General features: G+C 35.6%; 1 protein-coding gene across 2 annotated transcripts in view; it reads right to left on the reverse strand.

The window, feature by feature from the left end:
- The window catches only part of LOC136847768 (uncharacterized), a 340,583-nt gene that overhangs the window by 204,818 nt on the left and 111,807 nt on the right, over positions 1-23,958 (reverse strand). The window contains exons 3-4 of one of the 2 annotated variants that reach the window (XR_010855831.1): positions 16,814-16,938; positions 6,189-6,275 (exon numbers count right to left, since the gene is read on the reverse strand). The gene's annotated coding sequence lies outside the window, so the exon portion shown is untranslated. The remainder of the gene's footprint in view (positions 1-6,188; positions 6,276-16,813; positions 16,939-23,958) is intronic. The other variant, XR_010855832.1, reaches the window with a different exon arrangement.

The following is a 23,958-nucleotide window of genomic DNA, read 5'->3' on the forward strand; positions in this document are numbered from 1 at the left end:
TGAGTACGATATCGACCCATCCAATGAGGAACTAGTGACTGTCAGAGAGAAGTTAGTCAAGAAGCAGCAATGATCGCTAAAACTTTTAAGTCAACATTGCCTGTGGCTGCTGATGAGAAGTCCAGCACGGCAGCCATTAAAGTCTTAGGAATTGTGCGCCTCATTACATAAAGGCAGCTTCGAGACTCACGATAACCTGCTGTTGAAACTCCAGTCCCAAAGACTGGGATGATCCTCCTCACAGCCTCTATTTCAGACGTGGAAGAATCTAGGCACAGTAACCAAAGGAAACCCTGGAAACAACAGCAAGCAGTCAGGCGTGCAATGTCAGTGAAAGAAAATGGATTGTAAGAGGGTTTGTCTGGAACACTAAAGGAAAATTAATTTTACTTAAAAGCAATGCAAAGAAAAATCTATTTTACTCAAAATGAACATTTATAAGCAGAGAAAAGCTTGGGGCATATTATTCGAGTTCTCAGATGATATAGTTTTATCAAGTCGTACCTAACAATATTTCCATACTATTATTCATGGTTATTAACTGTATTACGCTGAATGTAAATGTTTCTATTCCATTTTTGTGGATATCATTGTACCTTACAATGAACTGCTAATGCTTTTATAAGAACTAAAGACTGGAAACTGAATATCAGCACATAATAAAGCCCAAACTAAGGTATATGTATTTAATTGGAATGAAGTGCTCTACTGTAATTTACTGTTCTTTATTCCTACACTCTAACGTTATCCTGCTTTGTATTGTATATGTTCTATTTATTTTATTAACTGGTATGATTACTAAGCAAGCGTCTGAGTTCGTTAGCGTGTGCTTAGCCTAATTTTAATATTCTGGGCATTCATAATATCTGTGCCATTTGCTTTGGTGACCATATTTTAAGTCTTGCACCGGGTTTTTATTATTTGAGAAAATCTCATTTGCATTAAGCTTCATTCCACTAGCTGCTCATAAATGAATTTGTGCATGATTTCTGCAATTTCATACAGATTTCATCTTACTTTAAATTCTATTCGCCTGAAGATTCATTTCTAAGATTGTCAATAAGTGTACTTGTGTGATTAATTGTGTTCTTTCATAAACTTCATTTTTGAAGCAGTGTTAGTTTAGTTTATCGTTTTTATTATTTCGTGTGTTGAGGGAATTGTAAAGCATGGAGACTAGCTGTTATTGTGAAGCCCTTGGGATTTTCTAGATCTCTACATCAACCTAATATATTAAGATTCCAAAATAATCTGAAAATCCAGCTCTGAGGGCATCCTGCGTGTGTGCGCACGCGTACGTGTGGTGCTTTTAAAACATTGTGAAGCCAATGACAGGTAACATAAATTTTGTTTTCTTGAAACTGAAAAGTTTCATTTAACACCAGAGTTAGGGGATGGTGCGGCTGTAATCACTTTCGTGTGAGCCTGTATCTTGAATGTGAGGTACCCTCTTTCAAGACTGTTCCACCTTATGGGCTCCGCTTGTGGCAACTCTAACACCAGATAAGAAAGACCAGCCACACCAATTGCTTTATTTCTTGCATGAGCTCCACCAGCACACACACACACACACACACACACACACACACACACACACACACACACATATATATATATATATATATATATATATATATATATATATATATATATATATATATATATACATATATATATATACTTAAAAGTATATTTATATATACATTATATTTATAAATACATATATACTTAAATTTATATATATATATATATATATATATATACATATATAAATATATATATACACATATATACATATATATACACATATTACATGTATATATATATATATATATATATATATATATATATATATATTTATACATATGTATATAAATATATATATATGTGTATATAAATATATATATATATATATATATATATATATATATATATATATATATATATATATATATAGCCTTACCAAGATTAAGTGAACAAGCATGTACTGTATACACCCAGGACCCCGAGAGCAGCGAAAGACATTGTCACCGACAAAAACCGGAGAGACGCAACCATCTGGTCCTAATTCAGAGAGATATTTGTCTTCATACTTCCATTAACAAGCGTAATTAAGTAAATATTTCACTCTAATGTAACCCGCCTCCCAGTTCACAACACCAAGTGGAATCTTGACTAATAGCAGGTTCATCCAAACATGCATTCTTAACGAGGACCGGAGAAGACGTTGCATTACTTTACTTAATCATTATTTGCACTGTGTACAAATACAAGCCCAGAGCTTTTTGTTTTTGAAAATCCAGCAATCATGTAAATGTATGCATATGCAATATATTTCTATACGTACACATATATACATGTGGGTGTGCGTGTGTATTTAGGTGTGTATATACATATATATACACCTAAATACACACGCATACACACATATAAATGAATAAATATATTACTTCTATATTTTGAATATATATTATATATATGTATATATATGCATATATGTATATATATATATATATATATATATATATATATATATATATATATATATATATATATATATATATATTCAAAATAACGAAGTTATATATATACAGTATATAAATATATATATTCAAAATAATGAAGTAATATATTTTTATTCATTTATTTATATATATAATATATACTGTATATTCAACATAACGAAGTAATATCTCCAATATATGGGTTAGTTTACATGAAACTTTGGAGTTGATATAACGCACAAATTCTACAAATCGATCCCGATCTATCATTGGTGTGCAGTAAAAAAAATCATAATATACAACCGATAAAAGAAATCTTTCGACAATTTAAAATGACATATAGCCGATCAATTATTTTCATCCTATATTCAAGTGTGACTGAAAAATATTACATGTGGATAAACCCGCAGACCTTCAAACCGCGTAATTTAAGAACGAGAGATAAAAAATGTGCAAGTTCACAGCCCCTTTAATAAAACATTCCGTGCAGATAGACTGCCCAATAATCTATGATTTTACCAATGAATAAAACACTGTGATATAAACGACACCCAATGATAAAATCCTTTACCATGTTGCTTGAACAGGCTCAGCTTACGTGACAGCTTCCAGACAAGCAGTTCAAGGTTAGTTAGGTCATGGACAGTCAGTTCCGAGGCATTTTTGTTTGTGTTTGTTTCCTGAGGGTTATCCTGGTGCGTGCAGGTTTTACAAGCATTTTTATGCTTCGTCAAGGACAGCCTGAGTCACGATTAAATGTTCTTGTTGCTCAAGGTTATTCTAAATGGTGTGCAAAGCTTGGGACTATTTAATTCGCCTAATCATGGTTTAACGGGTTAAGTAGAAACACAAAGTTGAACTGATTATGCGTCTGACTGCATGGCTTATTATTCAAAACTCGCAAGAACTACTAGCTGAATATGTAAGCTGTTATACAAAATTAAATGAATTCCTATAATGCCACAAACATATCCCTACAAGTAAAGCACTTTATACAGTGTCTACTTGCAGTACAATCCTCAAAGGATGAAATTCCAACTCTATCAAGGAGCAATACGCAGAAATACCGCAAAAATGGTGGTTGTCTATCTATATGACTGTCTGATGCCAGGCATTTGATTGATGTATGCTTCTTCTTATGCCTCTTCCAAGGAGAAAAATACTTTCAAAGTTTCCTACAGATTTATCACAAACGTCACCCGGCCTTGCTACAATTCTTGCGGTCGTTCCCGAAGAATCCAGCTTCCTCGCTATACGAATGCATGCTATAACGGCACATTCATAAATCATACGCATATGAGCATTCCAGCAGATGGTACTCTATCCTAAAATAAGAGTACAATGCAATCTTTTATACCGGAAATAAGAATGAATTCTTTACGACAGACAGAAAAAAATCGTTCAGAGAGACATACAGACAGACAAATTCCCATCATTAAATAATTAAGTTAAAGTTAAAGTCCTCCTGGGCCTCTGTAGGCTCATTGCAAGAAAAAAAAAACACTTCATTACCCCTTCTATATCAGCAATAAGAAGAAATTCTTCACGACAGACAGACAAATTCATGTCATTTAATAATTATCAAAACAAAACCAAATTAACACTTCATTAACCATAAATGAACTGAAATGTTCGTCAAGGGAAAACTAGATGGATATCACATATAAAATGTCCCACGTGTGTAAAGGGAAAACAAGAATATGACGAGTAACATAATGTAGGAGCAAACGTAATATACGCAAAAAAAATCTTACGAAGAAACCAAAATTATAACGCTGTTAAGCAGCTTCATTTCAACACGAATTTTCATTATTCATATAAATGCACGAGTATTTCATCCTTCTGCAAGTATCTACATCTTAACTATTTCACCCTTCTGCAAGCATCTACATCTTAACTATTTCACCCTTCTGCAAGTATCTACATCTCAACTATTTCACCCTTCTGCAAGTATCTACATCTTAACTATTTCACCCTTCTGCAAGCATCTACATCTTAACTATTTCACCCTTCTGCAAGTATCTACATCTTAACTATTTCATCCTTCTGCAAGTATCTACACTAGTCCGTATTTTCAACTATTTCACCCTTCTGCAAGTATCTACGCTAGTCCATCATATGAACTATTTCACCCTTCTGCAAGTATCTACGCTAGTCCATCTTATCAACTATTTCACCCTTCTGCAAGTATCTACGCTAGTCCATCTTATCAACTATTTCACCCTTCTGCAAGTATCTACGCTAGTCCATCTTATCAACTATTTCACCCTTCTGCAAGTATCTGCACTGGTCCATCTTGCCAACTATTTCACGCTAGTCCATCTTATCAACTATTTCACCCTTCTGCAAGTATCTACGCTAGTCCATCTTATCAACTATTTCACCCTTCTGCAAGTATCTACGCTAGTCCATCTTATCAACTATTTCACACTTCTGCAATTATCTACCCCTTTGTTGGCCGAGTCGGTTGAGCTTCAGACTGTCACACGATGGGCCGGAGTTCAATTCCCGCGGCCGGCTGATGACGAGTTAGAAGAATTTATTTCTGGTGATAGAAATTCATTTCTCGCTATAATGTGGTTCGGATTCCACAATAAGCTGTAGGTCCGTTCACGCTGCTAGTCCAGTAACCAATTGGTTCTTAGCCACGTAAAATAAGTCTAATCCTTCGGGCCAGCCCTAGGAGAGCTGTTAATCAGCTCAGTGGTCTGGTAAAACTAAGGTATACTTCTGCAATTATCTACACTAGTCCATCTTATTAACATGTTACTGGAGAAATACATCAAATTATAAATTCCAAGAAAAAATACCATGGAAAATTATAATTTATCATTTTCACTGGAATGGACACTCGAGAGATTTCGAACTGGGAAGGACACGCGTCGGAAAAAATAAAATCTCAATACGCAACACAATACTGCTGTTAGTTACGGAAATCTAAATTCCATAAGCGCCATCACCATTCGAGGAAAAAAACGGGGAAAACTATAGTTAGGTTTTAAATTTTTCTGATTGCCAAAAATGTCAATACCCCATGGCAGTAAAAATATCAAACTTTTTTTATGTGTGACGTGGGTTCAAAGTGAAATGGTTCGCACGTCACGATTCGAGGAACAAATTAAGTAGTTTTCTACATTCTATAGAACAGTGTCTTGTATCTTGAATGTGTAACTTCAGTATTTCAGCAGTGTGCCATTCTCAGTATTCGGTAATCTATTCCTTATTTGAAAGAGTCTAGGCATATCTTGAAAAAGGAAGACTAGAAATCGCTTTTGCCTATAGTTTTTCATGTGGTAACTGTTTCTATCAAATACCTACCCTTACATTAAAATACAGCGAAGAATGGATTCTCAATAGGCTGTAAAAGGAATGTGAGTTACAGCCCTTGTCAGTCTATCGTACAATGCATTCTTTAGTAAAGAAATATCACCGCAAATTCACCGTTACTTTTTGTCGTATTTACACCTGATAAAAATAACAACACCAAGACAATATATGACCCATACAACAAACCACGACCGTAACGACAATGGTCAAACTGGAACGTGGAGGAAACGTGAGGAAAGCTTGAAGCTTTTGATGTTTGTAGCGACATCACTCGCAGCCAAGTCAAAGCAACAAGGGACGAGCCACGAAGAACATTCCATTATTCACAATAACAATTTGATGTTTGGCTCCACTTACCTCCTCTGCAACGTCAGCGGGTAATTACCACAACAAGCTCATTAGGGAAATATCCCCTCGGCCATTAGCGTGTAAAGGGCACCGAATCTGAAAGGGGAAAGAAAAAGTTTTAATAATGACTGCGCCTCTAGTTGGGTGTGCGGGTGGATTTTTTTGAGCTCGTCAATATTCAAAGGGAAATAAACCTTCAATTGCCACCAGAGAAAAATTCTTATTACAAAATCATTTCCTAGATAGAGAGGGTGAGTTACAAAATCATTTCACAGAGAGAGAGAGAGAGAGAGAGAGAGAGAGAGAGAGAGAGAGAGAGAGAGAGAGAGAGAGAGAGAGAGAGAGGCCTGATTTAATGTGAAAGTAATGATGCAATCACATACCAGGTAATTAAAAACGCAGTAAGTATGATTACTATTCAGTTAAATTTATACTACCAGACGCAATTTTAAAAGCACAAAAAGCAGTGGCATAATGCTTGAATGCATTTTATTATCAATAATATTTTTACAAAAAATGAGTGAACATCTATAAAGAACAAGCCGGAAGGGTCTTCGGATTGTAAAGGAAATTTCCACCCAACAGAATATCCATTTGAACAAAAAGGGGAGGAAAAGCACATAATTAGCATTACCTTCCTAATAAAAAAAAACATCATGGAAAAAGCCAAGACTTCTCGTGAATTTGAATATTAACCTTTAACGTGTTACTGTTAAAAAGGAAAGAACAAAATTATTGTATAATGTATAAGCTGAACAATATAGATTTCAAAATGTTCAAAACAAAATGAAAATAACGCTGAATATATGTCATTATTAGAAAATAATAATGAATAAATTTCAGTGACCAGATCTTTGCAAACAAACTGATCATTGATAATTAAGATAGGTATAGCCTGTAAAACTGCGTCCTATTATTAATATTATTATTATCATTATTATTATTATTATTATTATTATTATTATTATTATTATTATTATTATTATTATTATTATTATTATTATTATTATTATTATTCAATTTATATAGTCTTCTCTATTCTTCTAAACATCATCTTTTCATCAGCATGTAGGTGGTTTACGAGGTATGTTCAGTAAGTAATGAAAAAATGTCAGGAGAGACACTATTTATTATCATAAGCTTACACAACTTTGTCTCCTTCAAAATTATTGCCTCTCGCAGCTACACACTTCTGCATGCGTCTCTCCCAATCCTGGAAGACGTCCTCAAAGTCCTTTTTCAGTAGTCCCTTCAGGTAACTTTCCGATGCCTCTTTCAGCTCCTCTGTTGACTGGAATCTGGTTCCCCTGAGGCTGTCTTTCATGCGTGGGAACAGGAAGAAGTCGCAAGGGGCTAGGTCAGGGCTGTAGGGTGGTTGTTGTACCACTTTCATTCCCCTGTGCAACATTCCACACGAAACTGCCTCTGGTCGTCGGAGAGGATCTTTGGCACGAACTTGGCACAGACTTTGTGGAGCTTCAGATCTTCGGTCAGAACTGTCTCTTCTGTGCCAATACTAATACCAACAGCTTCAGATAGCATCCTCACAGATATTCGACGGTCTTGCATCGCTAACCTTTGCACTTCCTCAATGTTTTCCTCACTGCGTGCACTTTTCGGTGCTCCAGATCTGGGTTCATTCTCAACCTGTTCATTTCCGTCAGAAAAGCTGTTAAACCACCCATAGAAACTTGCTTTGGCTCATCTGTTCATCCCCATAGGCCTCCTTTAACATTCCATAAGCTTCTTGTTTGATTTTCTTAAGTTTAACACAAAATTTGATGGCGTAACGTTGCTCCATGTTTCCCTTCATTTTGACAAGCGTTCACAGATCAGCAAACCGAATCAGACTGGTTCCACCAGGTTCACCGCTGCATTCAGACCTACAAATATAGAAAGTTGCCAGTTTGTCATATATGTATGTGTACTTCACCATGAAGTAGTATTTTGATCAAATCATATTTAGTGTCTCGCCTGACATTTTCTCATTACTTATTGAACATACCTCGTATCAAGTTTCTTAAGGACATAAAGTTTTCCTGTTGTCTTAGTTTTATTACCTCTGACGTTTCGACAAGCAGACTACCTTTGTAAATGACTGCCAGAGCACGCCTGTCGAAACGTCCGAGGTAATAAAACTAAGACAACAGGAAAACTTTATATGTCCTTAAGAAGCTTGATACACAAACTACACGCCGATGAAAAGAAGATTACAGTATAAGAAGAATTGAGAAGACCAAACGGCAATAAATAGTAGCAAGGATACTTTTAGCTAATCATGCATATAATAATTAGAAGTACTGGTAATGGTAGCTCTGAAATATCTGGGGTACTCAGACTTCACCCTAATTACTCATTATTTTTCATCTCTTGAATTTACAACCTGTGTCATTTCCAGAAGTCCAAGGACTTCGTGTTTCATCAGTAAAGACCACTGACCAAAACGATGATGTCGAACAAGTGGCCTAGCCATGAAGTATGCATGAAATATGGGCCATATGGCCCAGTGCTGGTTTCAGAGAGGCCACAGAGTGCTATTCATTGCAATAAATGTACAAAGGACCACATTTAAAAAAGACAACTAATTAAAAAATTATTCTTTAAATGTCATTTAAACCCCTAATTTCTTTTCAGAAGGCCAAAAGGATCTCAAGTAAACCCTCTTCACACAAAATCTCGGCTAGAGATTTAAGGCGAAGCACCTATGGACAAACTGGTGGTCTGGCCAATACAACAACCCACTAGTAAGTTCAAAACAACTTAGGACTAATTAGTAGGCAATCGTGAATGATGAACCAATTCCTGTCAAACATGATGAACTGGCAGCCTGTTCGGAACATGCTGGTATTATGAGGAGAACAAGGAGCTCGTAGAATAGCAAAAATGACTGTGGATGAGCCAGTATCATGCTGAAATTACTACAGACAAAACAGTAGGAGTAGTGGCCTGGCTCAAACAACTGCAGCTGAAACAGTAACTTGGCCAAAATGACTATGCACAAACCTGTAGCTTTGCAAAAATGACTTAGCACAAACCAGAAGCTCAACAAAAATGACTGCACAAACCAGTAGCTTGGCCAAAATGACTTCTGCTCTGAAAGGGCACTTTTTTTTTTTAGAAGCTAGCTCTGAAAGTGTGGGGTACCTTCTTATTCGCTCCTAAATATGACCTCTTATGAATAAAACCAATACAAATATATGTGTAGGTAGCTATATCAATTTCTTCCCCTAAGGACTGGAGTGCGGTATCACAAACGATTGCCGGCACAAAGGTCGTAAAGATAAGTTTCCTAATCGCAACATGGCCTTTCTTTGGGCTCAGAATAAAACGGTATTTCTAAGTAATAGATATACGGCGGGTATTTAGCGAGAAATGGCAGTTTCTTATAGTATTTTGGTTGCTTATTTACAATTTAACGTTATTTTTGGGGGGTCGGCTGTAATTAACCTCTGAAGTCCATCCAACAAGGGGTTTCCATACGCGATCTTCTCGAGACAGAGCACGGCTACGTCTGTTTCGAACGGTTCATATACCGTCCGGCAAGTGCAATACCTGGGAAACTGGTTTTTTCTACACTTTTAGGGCTTCTGACACTGGCGGTGCATTTGTTTGTTGTCGGCCAAAAGGAATCCCTTCGCATACGTTAACAAGCTATTGCACTTGCCGGACGGGATATGAACAGTTCGAAACAGACGTAGCCGCGCTCTGTCTTGTGATCGCGTATGGAAACCCCTTGTTGGATGGACTTCATGGGTTAATTACAGCCGACCCCCCAAAAATTACGTTAAAATGTAAATAAGCAACCAAAATGCTATAAGAAACTGCCATTTCTCGATAAACACCCGCGGTGTATTTGTTACTTAGATCTACTATAATTATAATGAACTTCACTTCGACTAAATCGTACGGTCAATGAATGACAATTTTTATTGCAAAGCGAGTACAACGTAAATCGTTTATGACGGCACAAACAGCTGTTAGTAGTTTTAAGTAAAACTCGATCAACTGACGCTACAACAAACAAAAAACTACTACTTACATTAGTACTTTATATACTTAATAATCACTACAACCGAATTCCCGTAACGAAAAAGACGCACACTTGCACTTACGACAGCCAACTATCAAATGGTTTAGTGTTGGTGTTTCTCTTGCGGGTAAACCCAAAACCTTAAAACAAACACTACAATAATTATCCTCGTTCGGTCGTAACTGCTTATTAGTCGCGGCCAGAAGTTTGGTGGGGAAAGTATTAACTCCTGATCGGTATCGCAGACATACTTCCCATCTCTCTCTCTCTCTCTCTCTCTCTCTCTCTAAATTCACTTCTCGCTATAATGTGGTTCGGATTCCACAATAAGCTGTAGGTCCTGTTGCTAAGTAACCAATTGGTTCTTAGCCACGTAAAATAAAGTCTACTCCTTCGGGCCAGCCCTAGGAGAGCTGTTAATCAGCTCAGTGGTCTGATAAAACTAAGGTATACTTAACTTTCTCTCTCTCTCTCTCTCTCTCTCTCTCTCTCTCTCTCTCTCTCACTCTCTCTCTCTCTCTCTCTCAGCGTTGGTGGCCGTTATCATTGCAATGCCAGCATACCTTAGAAAATTAGGGGTTCTGTCTGTCACTCTGAGATAATGGCATAAAAGGGTGAATGAAGTGGGTAAATTCTTCGTGCTTTCATGAGAAGTACATTTTTTGTCAAGGGCATCCATATAAAAACGATAATTATTATTATAAAAATTAAGTAGCGTTGTTAATATCATTCCTAGTTGTTGTACGCATTTTAATAATATCATTAACGCCACACCGACACATTGAGAAGTAACGAAAATTTAGTAAAGTGAAGCAGCTAGAAACTGCACTCAGGCTTCCAAAATAACTCCTCCCCTATAGAAGGGTAGTGCCGTCACTGCACCTCACGTGGCGCACTGCAGACATTACTAAAGGATGTTTGCTGAGTCTCTTTGGCCCGTAGCTGCATCAACTTTTTAGCCGTTTACTTTACTTCCATTCCCATTTTCTTTCCTCAATCTTATTGTCCTACCTCTTTATTACTTCTTAATGCAACTGTGGGGTTTTCCTCCAGAGATCTTTATACCTAATCTGGATCGCTTTCTATTGCTGTCCAACCACTCCTACTCCCTCTACCCCCTCTTTTTACTCTCAAGCGCTGAGAAGTGCCCAGAGCTTGGTTTGACAGCTTTAATTTAATAAAATCATGAGTTAGAATAATTCCTCGACCTCTTTTTGATGCACATTAAATCTGAAGTGATACTCTGCTTATGAGACACTCGACATCGTGACAAAGTATGATACACAATCATATCTGGAGAACCCTAATGATACATTGTAAAGTTGGTTAATAGTTTCAGGCGTTCTAGGAAAAAGGCCTCCGCCTGAAATAATCCAATATGAACTCTAGATAGTAATAATAGATATATAATATATATATATATATATATATATATATATATATATATATATATATATATATATATATATATATATATATATATATATATATATATATATATATATATATATATATATATATATATATGCATTCTTTCTATAGTAATAACATGCTTTTAACCTTCATCTCCAAGCCAGTCAACATGGGTTTATGTTATAACTGTTCAAAGTAAAATATAAGACTCCTCCACTTCTCTCTCCCTCATAAAATGCAAACAAGGATGAGAGAAACCCGTCTTATCAATTCTCTTAAAACTGCAAATTCCACATTTGCCCCCTTTTAAAATTGATGGTTGAACTCAATAATAATTAATTACGCAATTTCCCAACTTGAAACTATTTGGAGGAAAAAGAGAAATGGTAAGAAACAAATGACTGGGACAAAACGAAAACTATTTGTTGTCATCAAGAGAGAGAGAGAGAGAGAGAGAGAGAGAGAGAGAGAGAGAGAGAGAGAGAGAGAGAGAGACGATAACTACAATATAGGTGTCCACATGTTAAACGTACGTAAGTAGAATCATGAGAAGAAAAATATCGTAAAATATTGATGGAAATAACAAATAAAATACCGTATGTAAAATGTTGTGTGGTCGTCCCAATACATGTATAAAACACTTGTTTCCATACAGTATCGAACACCTGTGCAATGAGAAGATTACTCAGACATTAGTCATGCGTGTGTGTGTGTGTGTGTGTGTGTGTGTGTGTGTGTGTGTAACCTAGCATTAACCATCTCCGGAAACTTTCACTGCATTAGCTGCCCCATACAATTACACATAAGGCTCATCAGCAGTGCGCAAAGCCTTCTTACTCACTGCGCCATGCACCTCTATCTTGCACGGAATAAATGAACAAATATAACAAATAAGTAAACATATAAGTAAATAACAATAATAAATACTTAATGAGTATGTACATAAGGAAGAACTAAATTACAAAATATACACTAAATAAATAAATAAGTAAGAATACATAAATACATAATGAATGCTTTAGTAAATATGAAAGCTTAAATCTATCCCTCTTAAATCCCACCTGCTCAGCACTCTCAGGCCTTCTTCTACTTTCCCCTCCTGACACTTCCAAATTATGTATAAGTATATATATATACAAGCATATATAATTCGGAAGTGTTAGGAGGGGAATGTAGAGGAAATTTATTATGAACTTGTTTATTTATTTTTATTGTTTATTTATTATATATGTATTGAATATTTATTTTTTACTTATAATTTAAAATATATTATTTCAATTATATTTCTCTATATATACTTATAGTATAACAGTTCATCTACACTATATTTTATATATATATATATATATATATATATATATATATATATATATATATATATATATATAATACAATGTACTGTAGACGAACTAATACAAAATAAATAAATATAGACAGATATAATCAAAGTAATATATTACAAATTATAAATATAATAAATAAATAATTACAATATATATAATAAATAAATTAACAAAAATAAACAAATTCATAATTTTAAAAATAATTTCTTGTCCTTGAATGAAGGCATAATAACTAAATGATAGAGCAAGTAAAGAACGAAGCTAGTAAGGGAAATGAATTAGTATCTATGAAATCCAGGGTGGGAAAGTATGAGGGGATTTTTGAGCCGACACTCCTTTTATAGAATAAAAGTGCGGACGTAGAATGTAATGTAAGCAATTGAAGATGTTGAGGTGAAATGTTCACATACTACACACACACACACACACACACACAACACACACACACACACACACACACACACATACACACACACACACACACATATATATATATATATATATATATATATATATATATATATATATATATATATATATATATATGTGTGTGTGTGTGTGTGTGTGTGTGTGTGTGTGTGTACGTTTGTACAAAAAGAGAGTGAGAGATAAAGAGAGAGAACAGAAGAGGCTTTAAACCCTCTTTTGTTCGGGGAGATGAAAGGCGATAAAAATAGCTCCTACATGCGAACGCTGGAAAGAATGAAACATTTAATTGACTGAAGTGGCTAAACTGCAAAACAATTATCGAAAATAGCACAAAAGGAAGTCTGAACTTTTGCGCTGCAGTTGTCTCTCATAGACAGTCTAAAAATATTCAGTTAATCTAACATGAAAAAAAAAAAAATCATTTTTATGCGTACAGGCATGGATTGTGACGATTAATCCATATTCCTTACTACTCTCTCTCTCTCTCTCTCTCTCTCTCTCTCTCTCTCTCTCTCTCTCTCTGGTTAAATATTGTCTTTTTAGTTAAATATTAAATTATTTTTTCATTTATGGAATTAGACAGCCAAAAGTACTTCAGTTTCTCTACTATTTAATATGAAATAATCAATTCATCAATAAAACACCAAGAACAACAATAAAAGCAACAATAATAATAAATATAATAATAATAATAATAATAATAATAATAATAATAATAATAATTCTATTATTATTTTTATTATTAATAATAATAATAATAATAATAATAATAATAATAATAATAATAATGGCAGCGACTATGAAATATTCAAAGTATCTACAGTATAATGAAATATTCAAAACACCTCTGGCCTTACGTTCAACGTACATAATGTTGGGGCTGCTCTATATTTAGACAGTTGTCCGCTTTAGATCATCCAGACTCCAGTGACACGCGGACGGGGGCTGATCTAGAACGCGCAGGACTAAAAGAAAGTTACCATAAGGAGCGTGGGTTTATATTTTTCCCACATGGAGGCCATACGTTGACAAGGCATAAGGCTAGTTTGCTCATTCTTTGTTGCTTAGAATCGGAAAGGTATTCCTTTCTTGAGCCAATCCTTCTTCAGGGGAAATGGCTGATAGCTAATAATAATAATAATAATAATAATAATAATAATAATAATAATAGGAAATGTTCTATGATTCAATCAAGAGAATCACTGACATAATAATAATAATAATAATAATAATAATAATAATAATAATAATAATAATAATAATAATAATAATAATGGAAAATGTTTTATTATACAACAAGGACGCAATGACCTTCACGGTAGCCATAATTATAATAACAATAATATTAATAATAATGGAAAATGTTTTGTGATGAAACAAATAAGCAATGACCTTCACGGTAGACATGAAAATAACCGACATAAAATAATAACAATAATAATAATAATAATAATAATAATAATAATAATAATAATAATAATAATAATAATAATAATAATAATAATAATAATAATAACTGGGAATATTTTATGACAGGGAACAATGATCGCCATGGTAGACATGAAAACAGCCTACATATAATAATAATAATAATAATAATAATAATAATAATAATAATAATAATAATAATAATAATAATAATAATAATAATAATGCATGCCATAACATAAAAGGAACGCCTTCAGTGCATCCAGAGATGGCTGAAAAAAATCATGAACACAAACCTGAATAACGTGAATAAAGTTTCCCGCTTAAATTCACTGAAAATTCACCGCTGAAAAAAAAAAACATATTTTTAAGTACCCTCTCAACAAGAATAATAGAACCAAAAATAGCAGTTAATACACAAAATACCGGTACTTTTCTCAGAACTATAACGGCCATTTACGTCATAAATCACGAGTGTTTTGTTTAATAAGAAAAAAAAAACTGTGGAAGGAAAAGAACGAACGTAAAATGAAATATTTATGGACGTATTAAAACTGTTACATGCGAAAAGGAAAACATTGTTGTGAAGCGTTTTATCGCTAAGCGAGAAAGAGTAATCAGTCACGTTTGAAATCGCGATGATTTTCCCTTAAAGATAATCAAGACCACTGCATCTGCTCGTTCCAGAAGAATACGAAAAATGATAAGTTTTATCTGATTCAAACATAATTACTATAACTAATTCAGAGTCTGACATTCTAAAGCGCACGTAACCAACATTTTCCCCTTAATCAAAGTTCCAAACAATAAATTTGAGAAATTACATCACGGAAGGGAATGCTGGTTTCTTATTAGTTTTCTGTAAAATAAAACTATTGAGATGGCTAGTTGTCTGTCCGTCCGCACTTTCGCTGTCCGCCCTCAGATCTTAAAAACTACTGAGGCAAGAGGGCTGCAAATTGGTATGTTGATCATCCATCCTCCAATCATCAAATATACTAAATTGCAGCCCTCTAGCCTCAACAGTTTTTATTTTATTGAAGGTTAAAGTTAGCCATGATCGTACGTCCGGCACGGCTATAGGTTCCAACAAGACAGGCCACCACAGGGCCGTGGCTGAAAGTTTCATGGGCCGCGGCTGAGAGTTTCATAGGCCGTGGCTGAAAGTCTCATGGACCGCGGCTCAGAGCTTCATACAGTATTATACGCTGTACAGAAAACTCGATTGCCCCGAAGTTTATTGAGCCAAAGAAACTTCGGCGCATTTTTACTTATTTTTATATTAATTAATTCCGCCAGCACAAGATGTCACTCACCGCAATACTGAATCAACAAAAATTTAAAAACCACACGTAGTTTACGAGGAGCAAAAATCATGATTCTTTGTAAATACGGTCATTAATCTTTAATTTTGCACTAACCTAATCTTTACTCTATTATTTTCTTTTACACATTTGGGTTTATTGATCCGACGAAGAATATTTGTTCACAATAACAATAACAACAATAATAATCAGGTTCGGTAAAGTTTAGCTTGCGTCAGCAGAGCTGAATTTGTAATTCACTTTTACTATTTGTCTTATTGTTCCCTTTCCTGTGGCACACAGATTATTCAGAAGTTGAGCGCTATTCATATCATCGGTGATACTCATAAAGGATATGGACAAAGTCCGGTATTTTTCTTTTTCGCTCATTGATTTAAAAGTACAAGAAAATAAAGTAACACAGTAGGCCATTGACATTTCGTCCCATTTTCTGGAGGGCATGGCCATAACAAAGGTTAGGGTATAATGGATTAGTGACTGGTTGATATAGATTACAAACCTACCATATATTAGCAAATGCACTTGCACAATGTCGTCCTGTAATTTATGGTAAGGTGTGCGAGTGTATCTTACCTCCATTCTTGCACCAGTATGAGTTACGAGGATACAGAGAAGAGACTGCTCCTCTGTACTCCTCTCACAAGTACAGCAGGACCCGCTACTTACCCCATAATATTCTGCATAGAAGGCTGACCTAGTCCTTGTCGACTGCCTTGATGAAAGTGTCATTAACAAACTTGACATACGGTAGGTAGTAGGTTTGGTACTGGTGGGAAAAACACGCTCTCCAGCTGCAACAATAATAATAATCATCATCATCATCATCTTTATTTTCAGCAAGAGGCCATGAACATGGAGTATACAAAGTAGAGACATTACAATAGATACAAACAAACTAGTTACATGAATTAAAGTGATAAAAATGATAATTGGCAATATCCACACAGTTGCTGAGGTAGTAGTAGAAAAAAAGTAATTATATTATTGCTAGTGACAGTATTATTATTGAGGTTAACAGTAAAGATATGAACAAAAAGCATAAAAAAAAGACAGCAATTAAAAGCAGGCTGCTTACAACTAATTTCCTGCTAGGGATTTTAGGTGAAATACCTAAATAAAAGTTACCGATGGGGTGTTGATCAATACGCTCTTACCCCTTGGGTGATAAAAGGTTCCCTTTTGTGTATATTTCCGAAAGGGGTCTAAGAGGGAGAGACAGCTACCAACCAATTATGTGTGACCACGCTAGCGTACAACGACTGCGTGACATTGGGTGAATTTTGTTAGTTTAAAATTCGATACCGTTTTCGTCATATTTTTTCTTAATCTTTCATATTTCCAGATTCCCTCTTCATTAACCCCTACTTCTGGACCAAGATAAGATCACGACACTATCGGGAATATTATGCGGCTTTGTTACCTCTCTCTCTCTCTCTCTCTCTCTCTCTCTCTCTCTCTCTCTCTCTCACACACACACACACACACACACACATACGTACACACACACACGTACACGCAAACATCCACCAACATTCAGGTTTATTTAAGGTGGATTAGTTAACCCTATACCTTCAGTACATAAAAAAATCAACACAAGTGTCTATTCTATGAAATTGTAGTCTTCAATGAATGTACACCATCGTCCAACACATTGCACCAACAAATCAAAACAAAAACAAAAAACATGAACACAAAGAACAACAGAACGTCATTACTCTACTTTCCAAAACAGCATTTCACGATGCGTGATTAAACACTACTCACCGGCGGCGTCTTTTTCTTCCACCGGGTCTGAACTTCACCTCTCCCTACATGACGGGCAGAGGAGGAAGGTCGTCCAAGAATGCAAATTTGAGCGTAGGGGAGCCAGAGAGTAATGCCGCACGGGATCAGTTCAAGCGTTTTATGTCCGTCATTCCATTAAAGGGGATTAGATGAATGAACGGAGCGATAAGGGGGATCTTCCTTCCTGATGACTGGCAGTTGATGACCTGATCAAAACGGAATACAGTTGCTACTGGGTGCCTGGAGTCATTACCGTAAGTGACTGCGTGTAATCGTCAAGTAAATAGAGGAAATAACAGTAATGGCGAAGATAAAAGATCTTACATCATTGACTTGTTCTTCTAATCAGTCCAACAAAAAATATAGAAAGCAAATGCCAATAATTTCAACGAATTTATCAAGCACATAACAACAGTACAGACGTAAAATAAGACCTTCATCAACGAATCCCTCTGAAAGAAAAATAAAGAGAATATTTTCCTTTAATCAATCTGACGTAAAGTACAGAAATTTATTTCTCTTGTTTCCTTTGAAAAGAAAACATTGGCGAATAACCGTACAATCTTCATTGCATGTTTTCGTGAATTATGAATTGCAAGAGATGCCAGGTATATAGTAGATGTCCTCTACATATAAATTATAGGAGATCAAAGTTCTCTTTCCTGATATATACCAAACAGAGAAATAGAAGATAATGACGCTCTATATCACGCTGGTGTTAGGGAAGAAATATAAGATAGAATGATTATTCAAGGTATATTCTTTTACTAACTGAATATAGGGATATGGAAACGTCTTGCATTTACCTTGACATGGGAGTATAAGATGCGTGGTTCCTATACAGATGGAATCGTGAGAAATGTATTTGAAAGAGATTCCAAATTGGAAGCGAATATCTATAGTTCTTTTTTCGCAGGTGAGATCTACGAGATGAAGGACAGCATTCATGTCTCAGTCGGAAAACGCTATGGAATGGCACTGTATCTATAGTTCAATATGCGATTAAAGGAGGGGGAAAGCTGTCTTTTTTTCCTATTCACAATGAAAATAAAGCAGTCACAAGCCCCATCTCCAAATTCTGTTCATCGGAAACAGAAGAGCTGTTCACCATTTTTATCTTTTTACTCAGAGATCAAAATGCTATTTCAGTCCCTTTATTTCAAAATTTAAATGAGGAACCCTTTTCTTTCTGGCCATTCACAAAAAGATTAAATCCACCGCACAAATGAAATAGGCGTACAAAGAAACAAGAAAGAAAGAAAGAATCATAGGAAAAGTAGAATACATGATGTGAGACCTTAGGATTGCTTAATAAAAGAAAATATTGACGGATATTCTTCCGAGGAGAACGAGCTAACATTTTTGTCGGACCAGCCACCTATTTGAGATTTATTAGCCGGTTAATTTCCATTCTCTACATTTCTACTTGAATTTTTTCATCATTGCAGCATATCATTACTTTTACCCTTTGCATTCTTTCTTAAAAGAAGAAACACCATATTCTTTGGAAGCTTGAATTGTGAGTCCCTGTGGCCTTGTTCCATATGAATAGGTTCATCTTCTGGATAAAAATAATATTAATAATGAAACTGGAACAAGACTTGTTTTTATATATGAATTAATTCTTTGCCATATTTTCTAAAGACCTGAAATCACTTAAAGCATATCTTCACTCGGAAATCGTTACCAATATGTACATTGGGCAGGAGGATATAAATATCATAGTAAAAGGATTACTGGAATCACAGGAAGATTAATGCTTGCTAGTATCAGCCCTTTCAGTTGTAATTATACAAATCTAATATTTTTCGTACTCACGGCAATACGAGTCAAAAAAAAACACCAGTGCTTTAACAAAATGAATTTCTTCTTTCTTGCGTTTTCCTAGGAAGAGGGGAGGGGAAGAATAAACATGTAACCACTTTTTCTTTTGCCATTTCCACAAACGAAAAAAAAAGTGTTTCGAGAACAAATAAAAAAAAGACACCTTAGTATAATGCTTTCTTCTATCGTTTGGGAAATTCAAGTCTGTCCCTTTCTGGAACATTCCTAAAAGTATGTTAAAATGTAAGACTTTTTATATTAAGTCTTTTATTTTCCTAGGAATTATACCTTTACGTAGCCACTTCTAAGTTTCAGGGAATTAGTATTCCGTAAGAACACTCAATGAATGACTAAACGAGAGCCATTTTCGCTTCTGGGCCCATTAATAGCTCTATCTGCGCCTGAATATTAACTAAGAACAACCTCGACATATTTTTTTTTACTAAAAATGATATGAAAATAGATTATATCCCAGATTCTTATCCGATACCTAAACTCGCACATATCGTATATGAACAGATGATACAAATGATTAAACTATTTACATCTCTACAAATAAGAAGAAAACTTCTTTCAGACCAATTCGTAGAATAAAGGTAAATTGCAAAAGCAAGTTCACTTCAGATAATGCCTTGAATCTAGCGTTTAGTTTGTCTTTAAAACAGCTTGGATAATGTCTTAAATCCAACGTCTAGACAGCGTCTTGAATCTCCGGCTTGTATGATGTCTTGAATCTGATGCTTATCGTCCCGTGAGGGGTCGTTGAATCAAACTTTACCTTCACGGAAAATAAACTGTAAGCATTTATTTATTTATTTTTTTGCAACGTAGTTTTATTGCATTATCAGGCTCTTATTTCCATATACAATGAGAGGGCGTCTTAGAAAACTAAACTACACTATTTTACAATTTCTAAAAATATTTCCGAGCTTCATACCTCCTATTCCTTTATTCCTCAATGACGGGGGATATGAAAACATGAAGCTTATTCGCCCAAGACGTGACTCATTATATTTGCCAAGTTCGATTATTGAAATTCACTGAGAACGGTGTACACTATATGAGAGACGAATATAGCGCAGCATCTGACAAACCATCATGATATATGGGAAACCTAAGTTACTTTTACATAACCAAAAGTTAAACGACTGGTCAAGATGATAAGATATACATCACGAAAAAATACCCAAATACATCTTCTTTCCCCTTTCTGCAGCATCTACATTTATTAAATACAGAAACAATAAAACGGCATTCAAGGCAACAGTCAATAACAGTACAAATTTCTGAATTCAATATTCTGACCTCCAAATATAACTGCTGAAATTAAAATCAGATTATGGCGGTAAACATCCTAAGTGAAATTTTATGTCCTTTTAAACAATAATGCATGCTCTCGTCTCCTAATAAAGGAAGAAAGGACGTCCAGGTTCAAAATGTTAAATAAAACATATAATCAATCGAAAATTAGTCACACCTCGCACGGAGCGTGTAACTTTTATCCTCCTGTCAGTGGAAAAACAAAATGACAAATTACACTGAACATCTTACCTGGATCATTCTAACTAGCAAAGTTACCTATACACAAGCGTACGAAAAAGCCTACCTGAAAATGGGATTTTTCTTCGAACACATAAAAATAAAAATAAACTGAGAAGGCACTGAGAACTGCCCAATACAGATATCGTAAATCGACCATTACAATCATTATCCCTGCAGTAACACGTCACAGGTCACGTGCGCCCCAATGACCCGGGTTAGATTGTGTCATCACTTCTAAAGAAACTCCGTTGCCGACCCATTAAGAGAAAAGGGGTGGAAAACTAAAGACATTATAGTGCATGCAGTTCCCGAAGCCCCTAATGCTCTTCAATGACGCGCTGCTGCTGTTCACTCCTAAATATCAAACACGAATAAAAGGGCCGACACCATAAGTTTGACGTTAGTGGAGCTTGCGAAATGGATGTGTGGGATTGGCGTTTCTTTGTGAGAAGCTTCTAGTGAAACAGGAAAATGGGAACGAATGGTAACGAACATAAAGAAATTCTGATTGCCTCGACAAGATTATAAAAAAGAAAAACATAAAGCCAGAAGTCACACGACAAGTGAAAGCAGATTTAAGTAATTTTTCACATATGAAATAAAAAACATAATTACAACTGAAAAAAAGAGTCAATAAATTCAAATTGGCCTGTTGCCGGTCAGCTTGAACTTCCCCTTCACCCCCTCCCCCCTGCTCCAGCCCCCGACCTCTCCCTTGCCAAAAAAAAAAATTAGACCAGTAGATACTGGAGTACCTAGCTAACGAACACGGATGTTTTTTAACTTTATAAAATTGATTTAATTTAACCTAATCTACCTAAATCTGACTTAATCCGGCCTTATTATCCTTTATGCCTAGCCTTCGACTAGAGTGCCCATCTTCCCAACCTAGCTGCATGGTTTGACCTTTTGCCTTACTTGGATGGAAACATAAAGATTGATTCTTCCTCCACTGTTAACTTGAGGCTGCTATTTTAGAAGTCATTTTCTCGATCAACTGTTATCATCGTGAAATATGGTCGAAATGGCAAGGAGCACAGCTACCTGGGAGCTCTGTTACAAAGAAACATCGTCGGTTTTAATTCCCTATCATTGGAAATGAATGTTATACATGTAGTGTGTTTAACCTTCGATCAACACGGTAAGAAAATTTGATTCTTGTGCACTGAAGGAAAACAGAGAGGTTTAAAATTATTAAAACATTTCATAAAATATATGCAATTATCTGTCTGAGTCCTGACAATTCACAATGTTATTGCACGACTAAAAATATGTAAAAAAAAAACACTTGGAGGTAAATAAAGTTTGTCGAAATCAATGAAACTCATCCAGGACACCTGCAAAATCTGTATTCTTTCACTCTCTTTCCATATAATGAAAGACTTGTTTCTTTGACTTCTCTAATATCCACATAAAGGCAAAGACGCGTTGTCACAACGTCTGAAGCTGACGACCAAGCTCCGAACAAACATACAAACATAACATACACGTGCACAATAGGCCTAAACTTTAAGTGGCTTAAACTCATATGCATATAATTATGAGTGACTCCCCAATAACGTTCATTATAAGTCCAATTTAAGTATTCCCAAGTTTCCTCCTCCCACGGAAGTATCTGCCTGGTATGACGATGTACAAGGCAAGTGACAACAGCGACTTCGTCAGCAGCAGCAGCAGCAGCTCATGATTAAAAGTAGTTTGACGCCGAGGGCGCAGGAGGAAGGTGCCCTAGAGATTTGGAGCGGGAGATGCAACTTCAAGCGATCTCATTAAAACTGGAGGAACCACCAGCCCAATTTCTCTTAATCTGCTTCGGTGATGTTAACTGTATTTCTTTCAGCATTTAGATTATTTGCTTCTTTTCCTTCCTTTGAGGAAATGGGAAATTTGACCTTATTGTGAGGTCTTTAATGTATTGAGTTTTTCACAACAGAACTCCGAACCCGAGAAATCATGTATGTATGTATGTATGTATGTATGTATGTATGTATGTATGTATGTATGTATGTATGTATGTATGTATGTATGTATGTATATAAGAGAGAGAGAGAGAGAGAGAGAGAGAGAGAGAGAGAGAGAGAGAGAGAGAGAAGCCTATAATTTTACTCATTACAAGCACCTGATACCTATACCACTCGACTGAGCACCAGTTGTATAATTCCGTGGTCATTACAACAGACATATAACGTAACCAAATCGTGATATCCTCCTCCATGGATCGAACCTTGACCCTCCTGTTTTTAAGGCGAGCTCTTGAGTCAGTACAAAACGACGATGGAGAGAGACTCTGCTTCTATAAATGTGAAAAAGCGTGCTTTCTTTTAAAAGTGCCTTTTTTAAAATACTCAAAATAGGACAAAGACCACAAAAGAAAATACTCCCAACGCCCAACAGCACACCTTCAATAAGGTGCTTTCATTTTGGGGGGAATCGTGAGAGCAATCGACACGAGAGCATTGACTTTTTCTCCAGCCGAGGGCACTCGAGCTATGGTATGTGCTTGCAGGCATTACCTCTCTCCGTAGCAGCAGAGGCCTACGATTCCGCTGTACTTTAATGGCTAGTGCAGCCAAGCCATCAAATATTACTGTACTAAAAGAGAGGGTCGAGACTTCAGTTGCTGACTGTAGGAAAGTTACGTATAGTTCGTTCCGAGGTTC

Source organism: Macrobrachium rosenbergii, chromosome 17 (assembly GCF_040412425.1).
Source record: "Macrobrachium rosenbergii isolate ZJJX-2024 chromosome 17, ASM4041242v1, whole genome shotgun sequence".
Classification (NCBI taxonomy): domain Eukaryota; kingdom Metazoa; phylum Arthropoda; class Malacostraca; order Decapoda; family Palaemonidae; genus Macrobrachium; species Macrobrachium rosenbergii.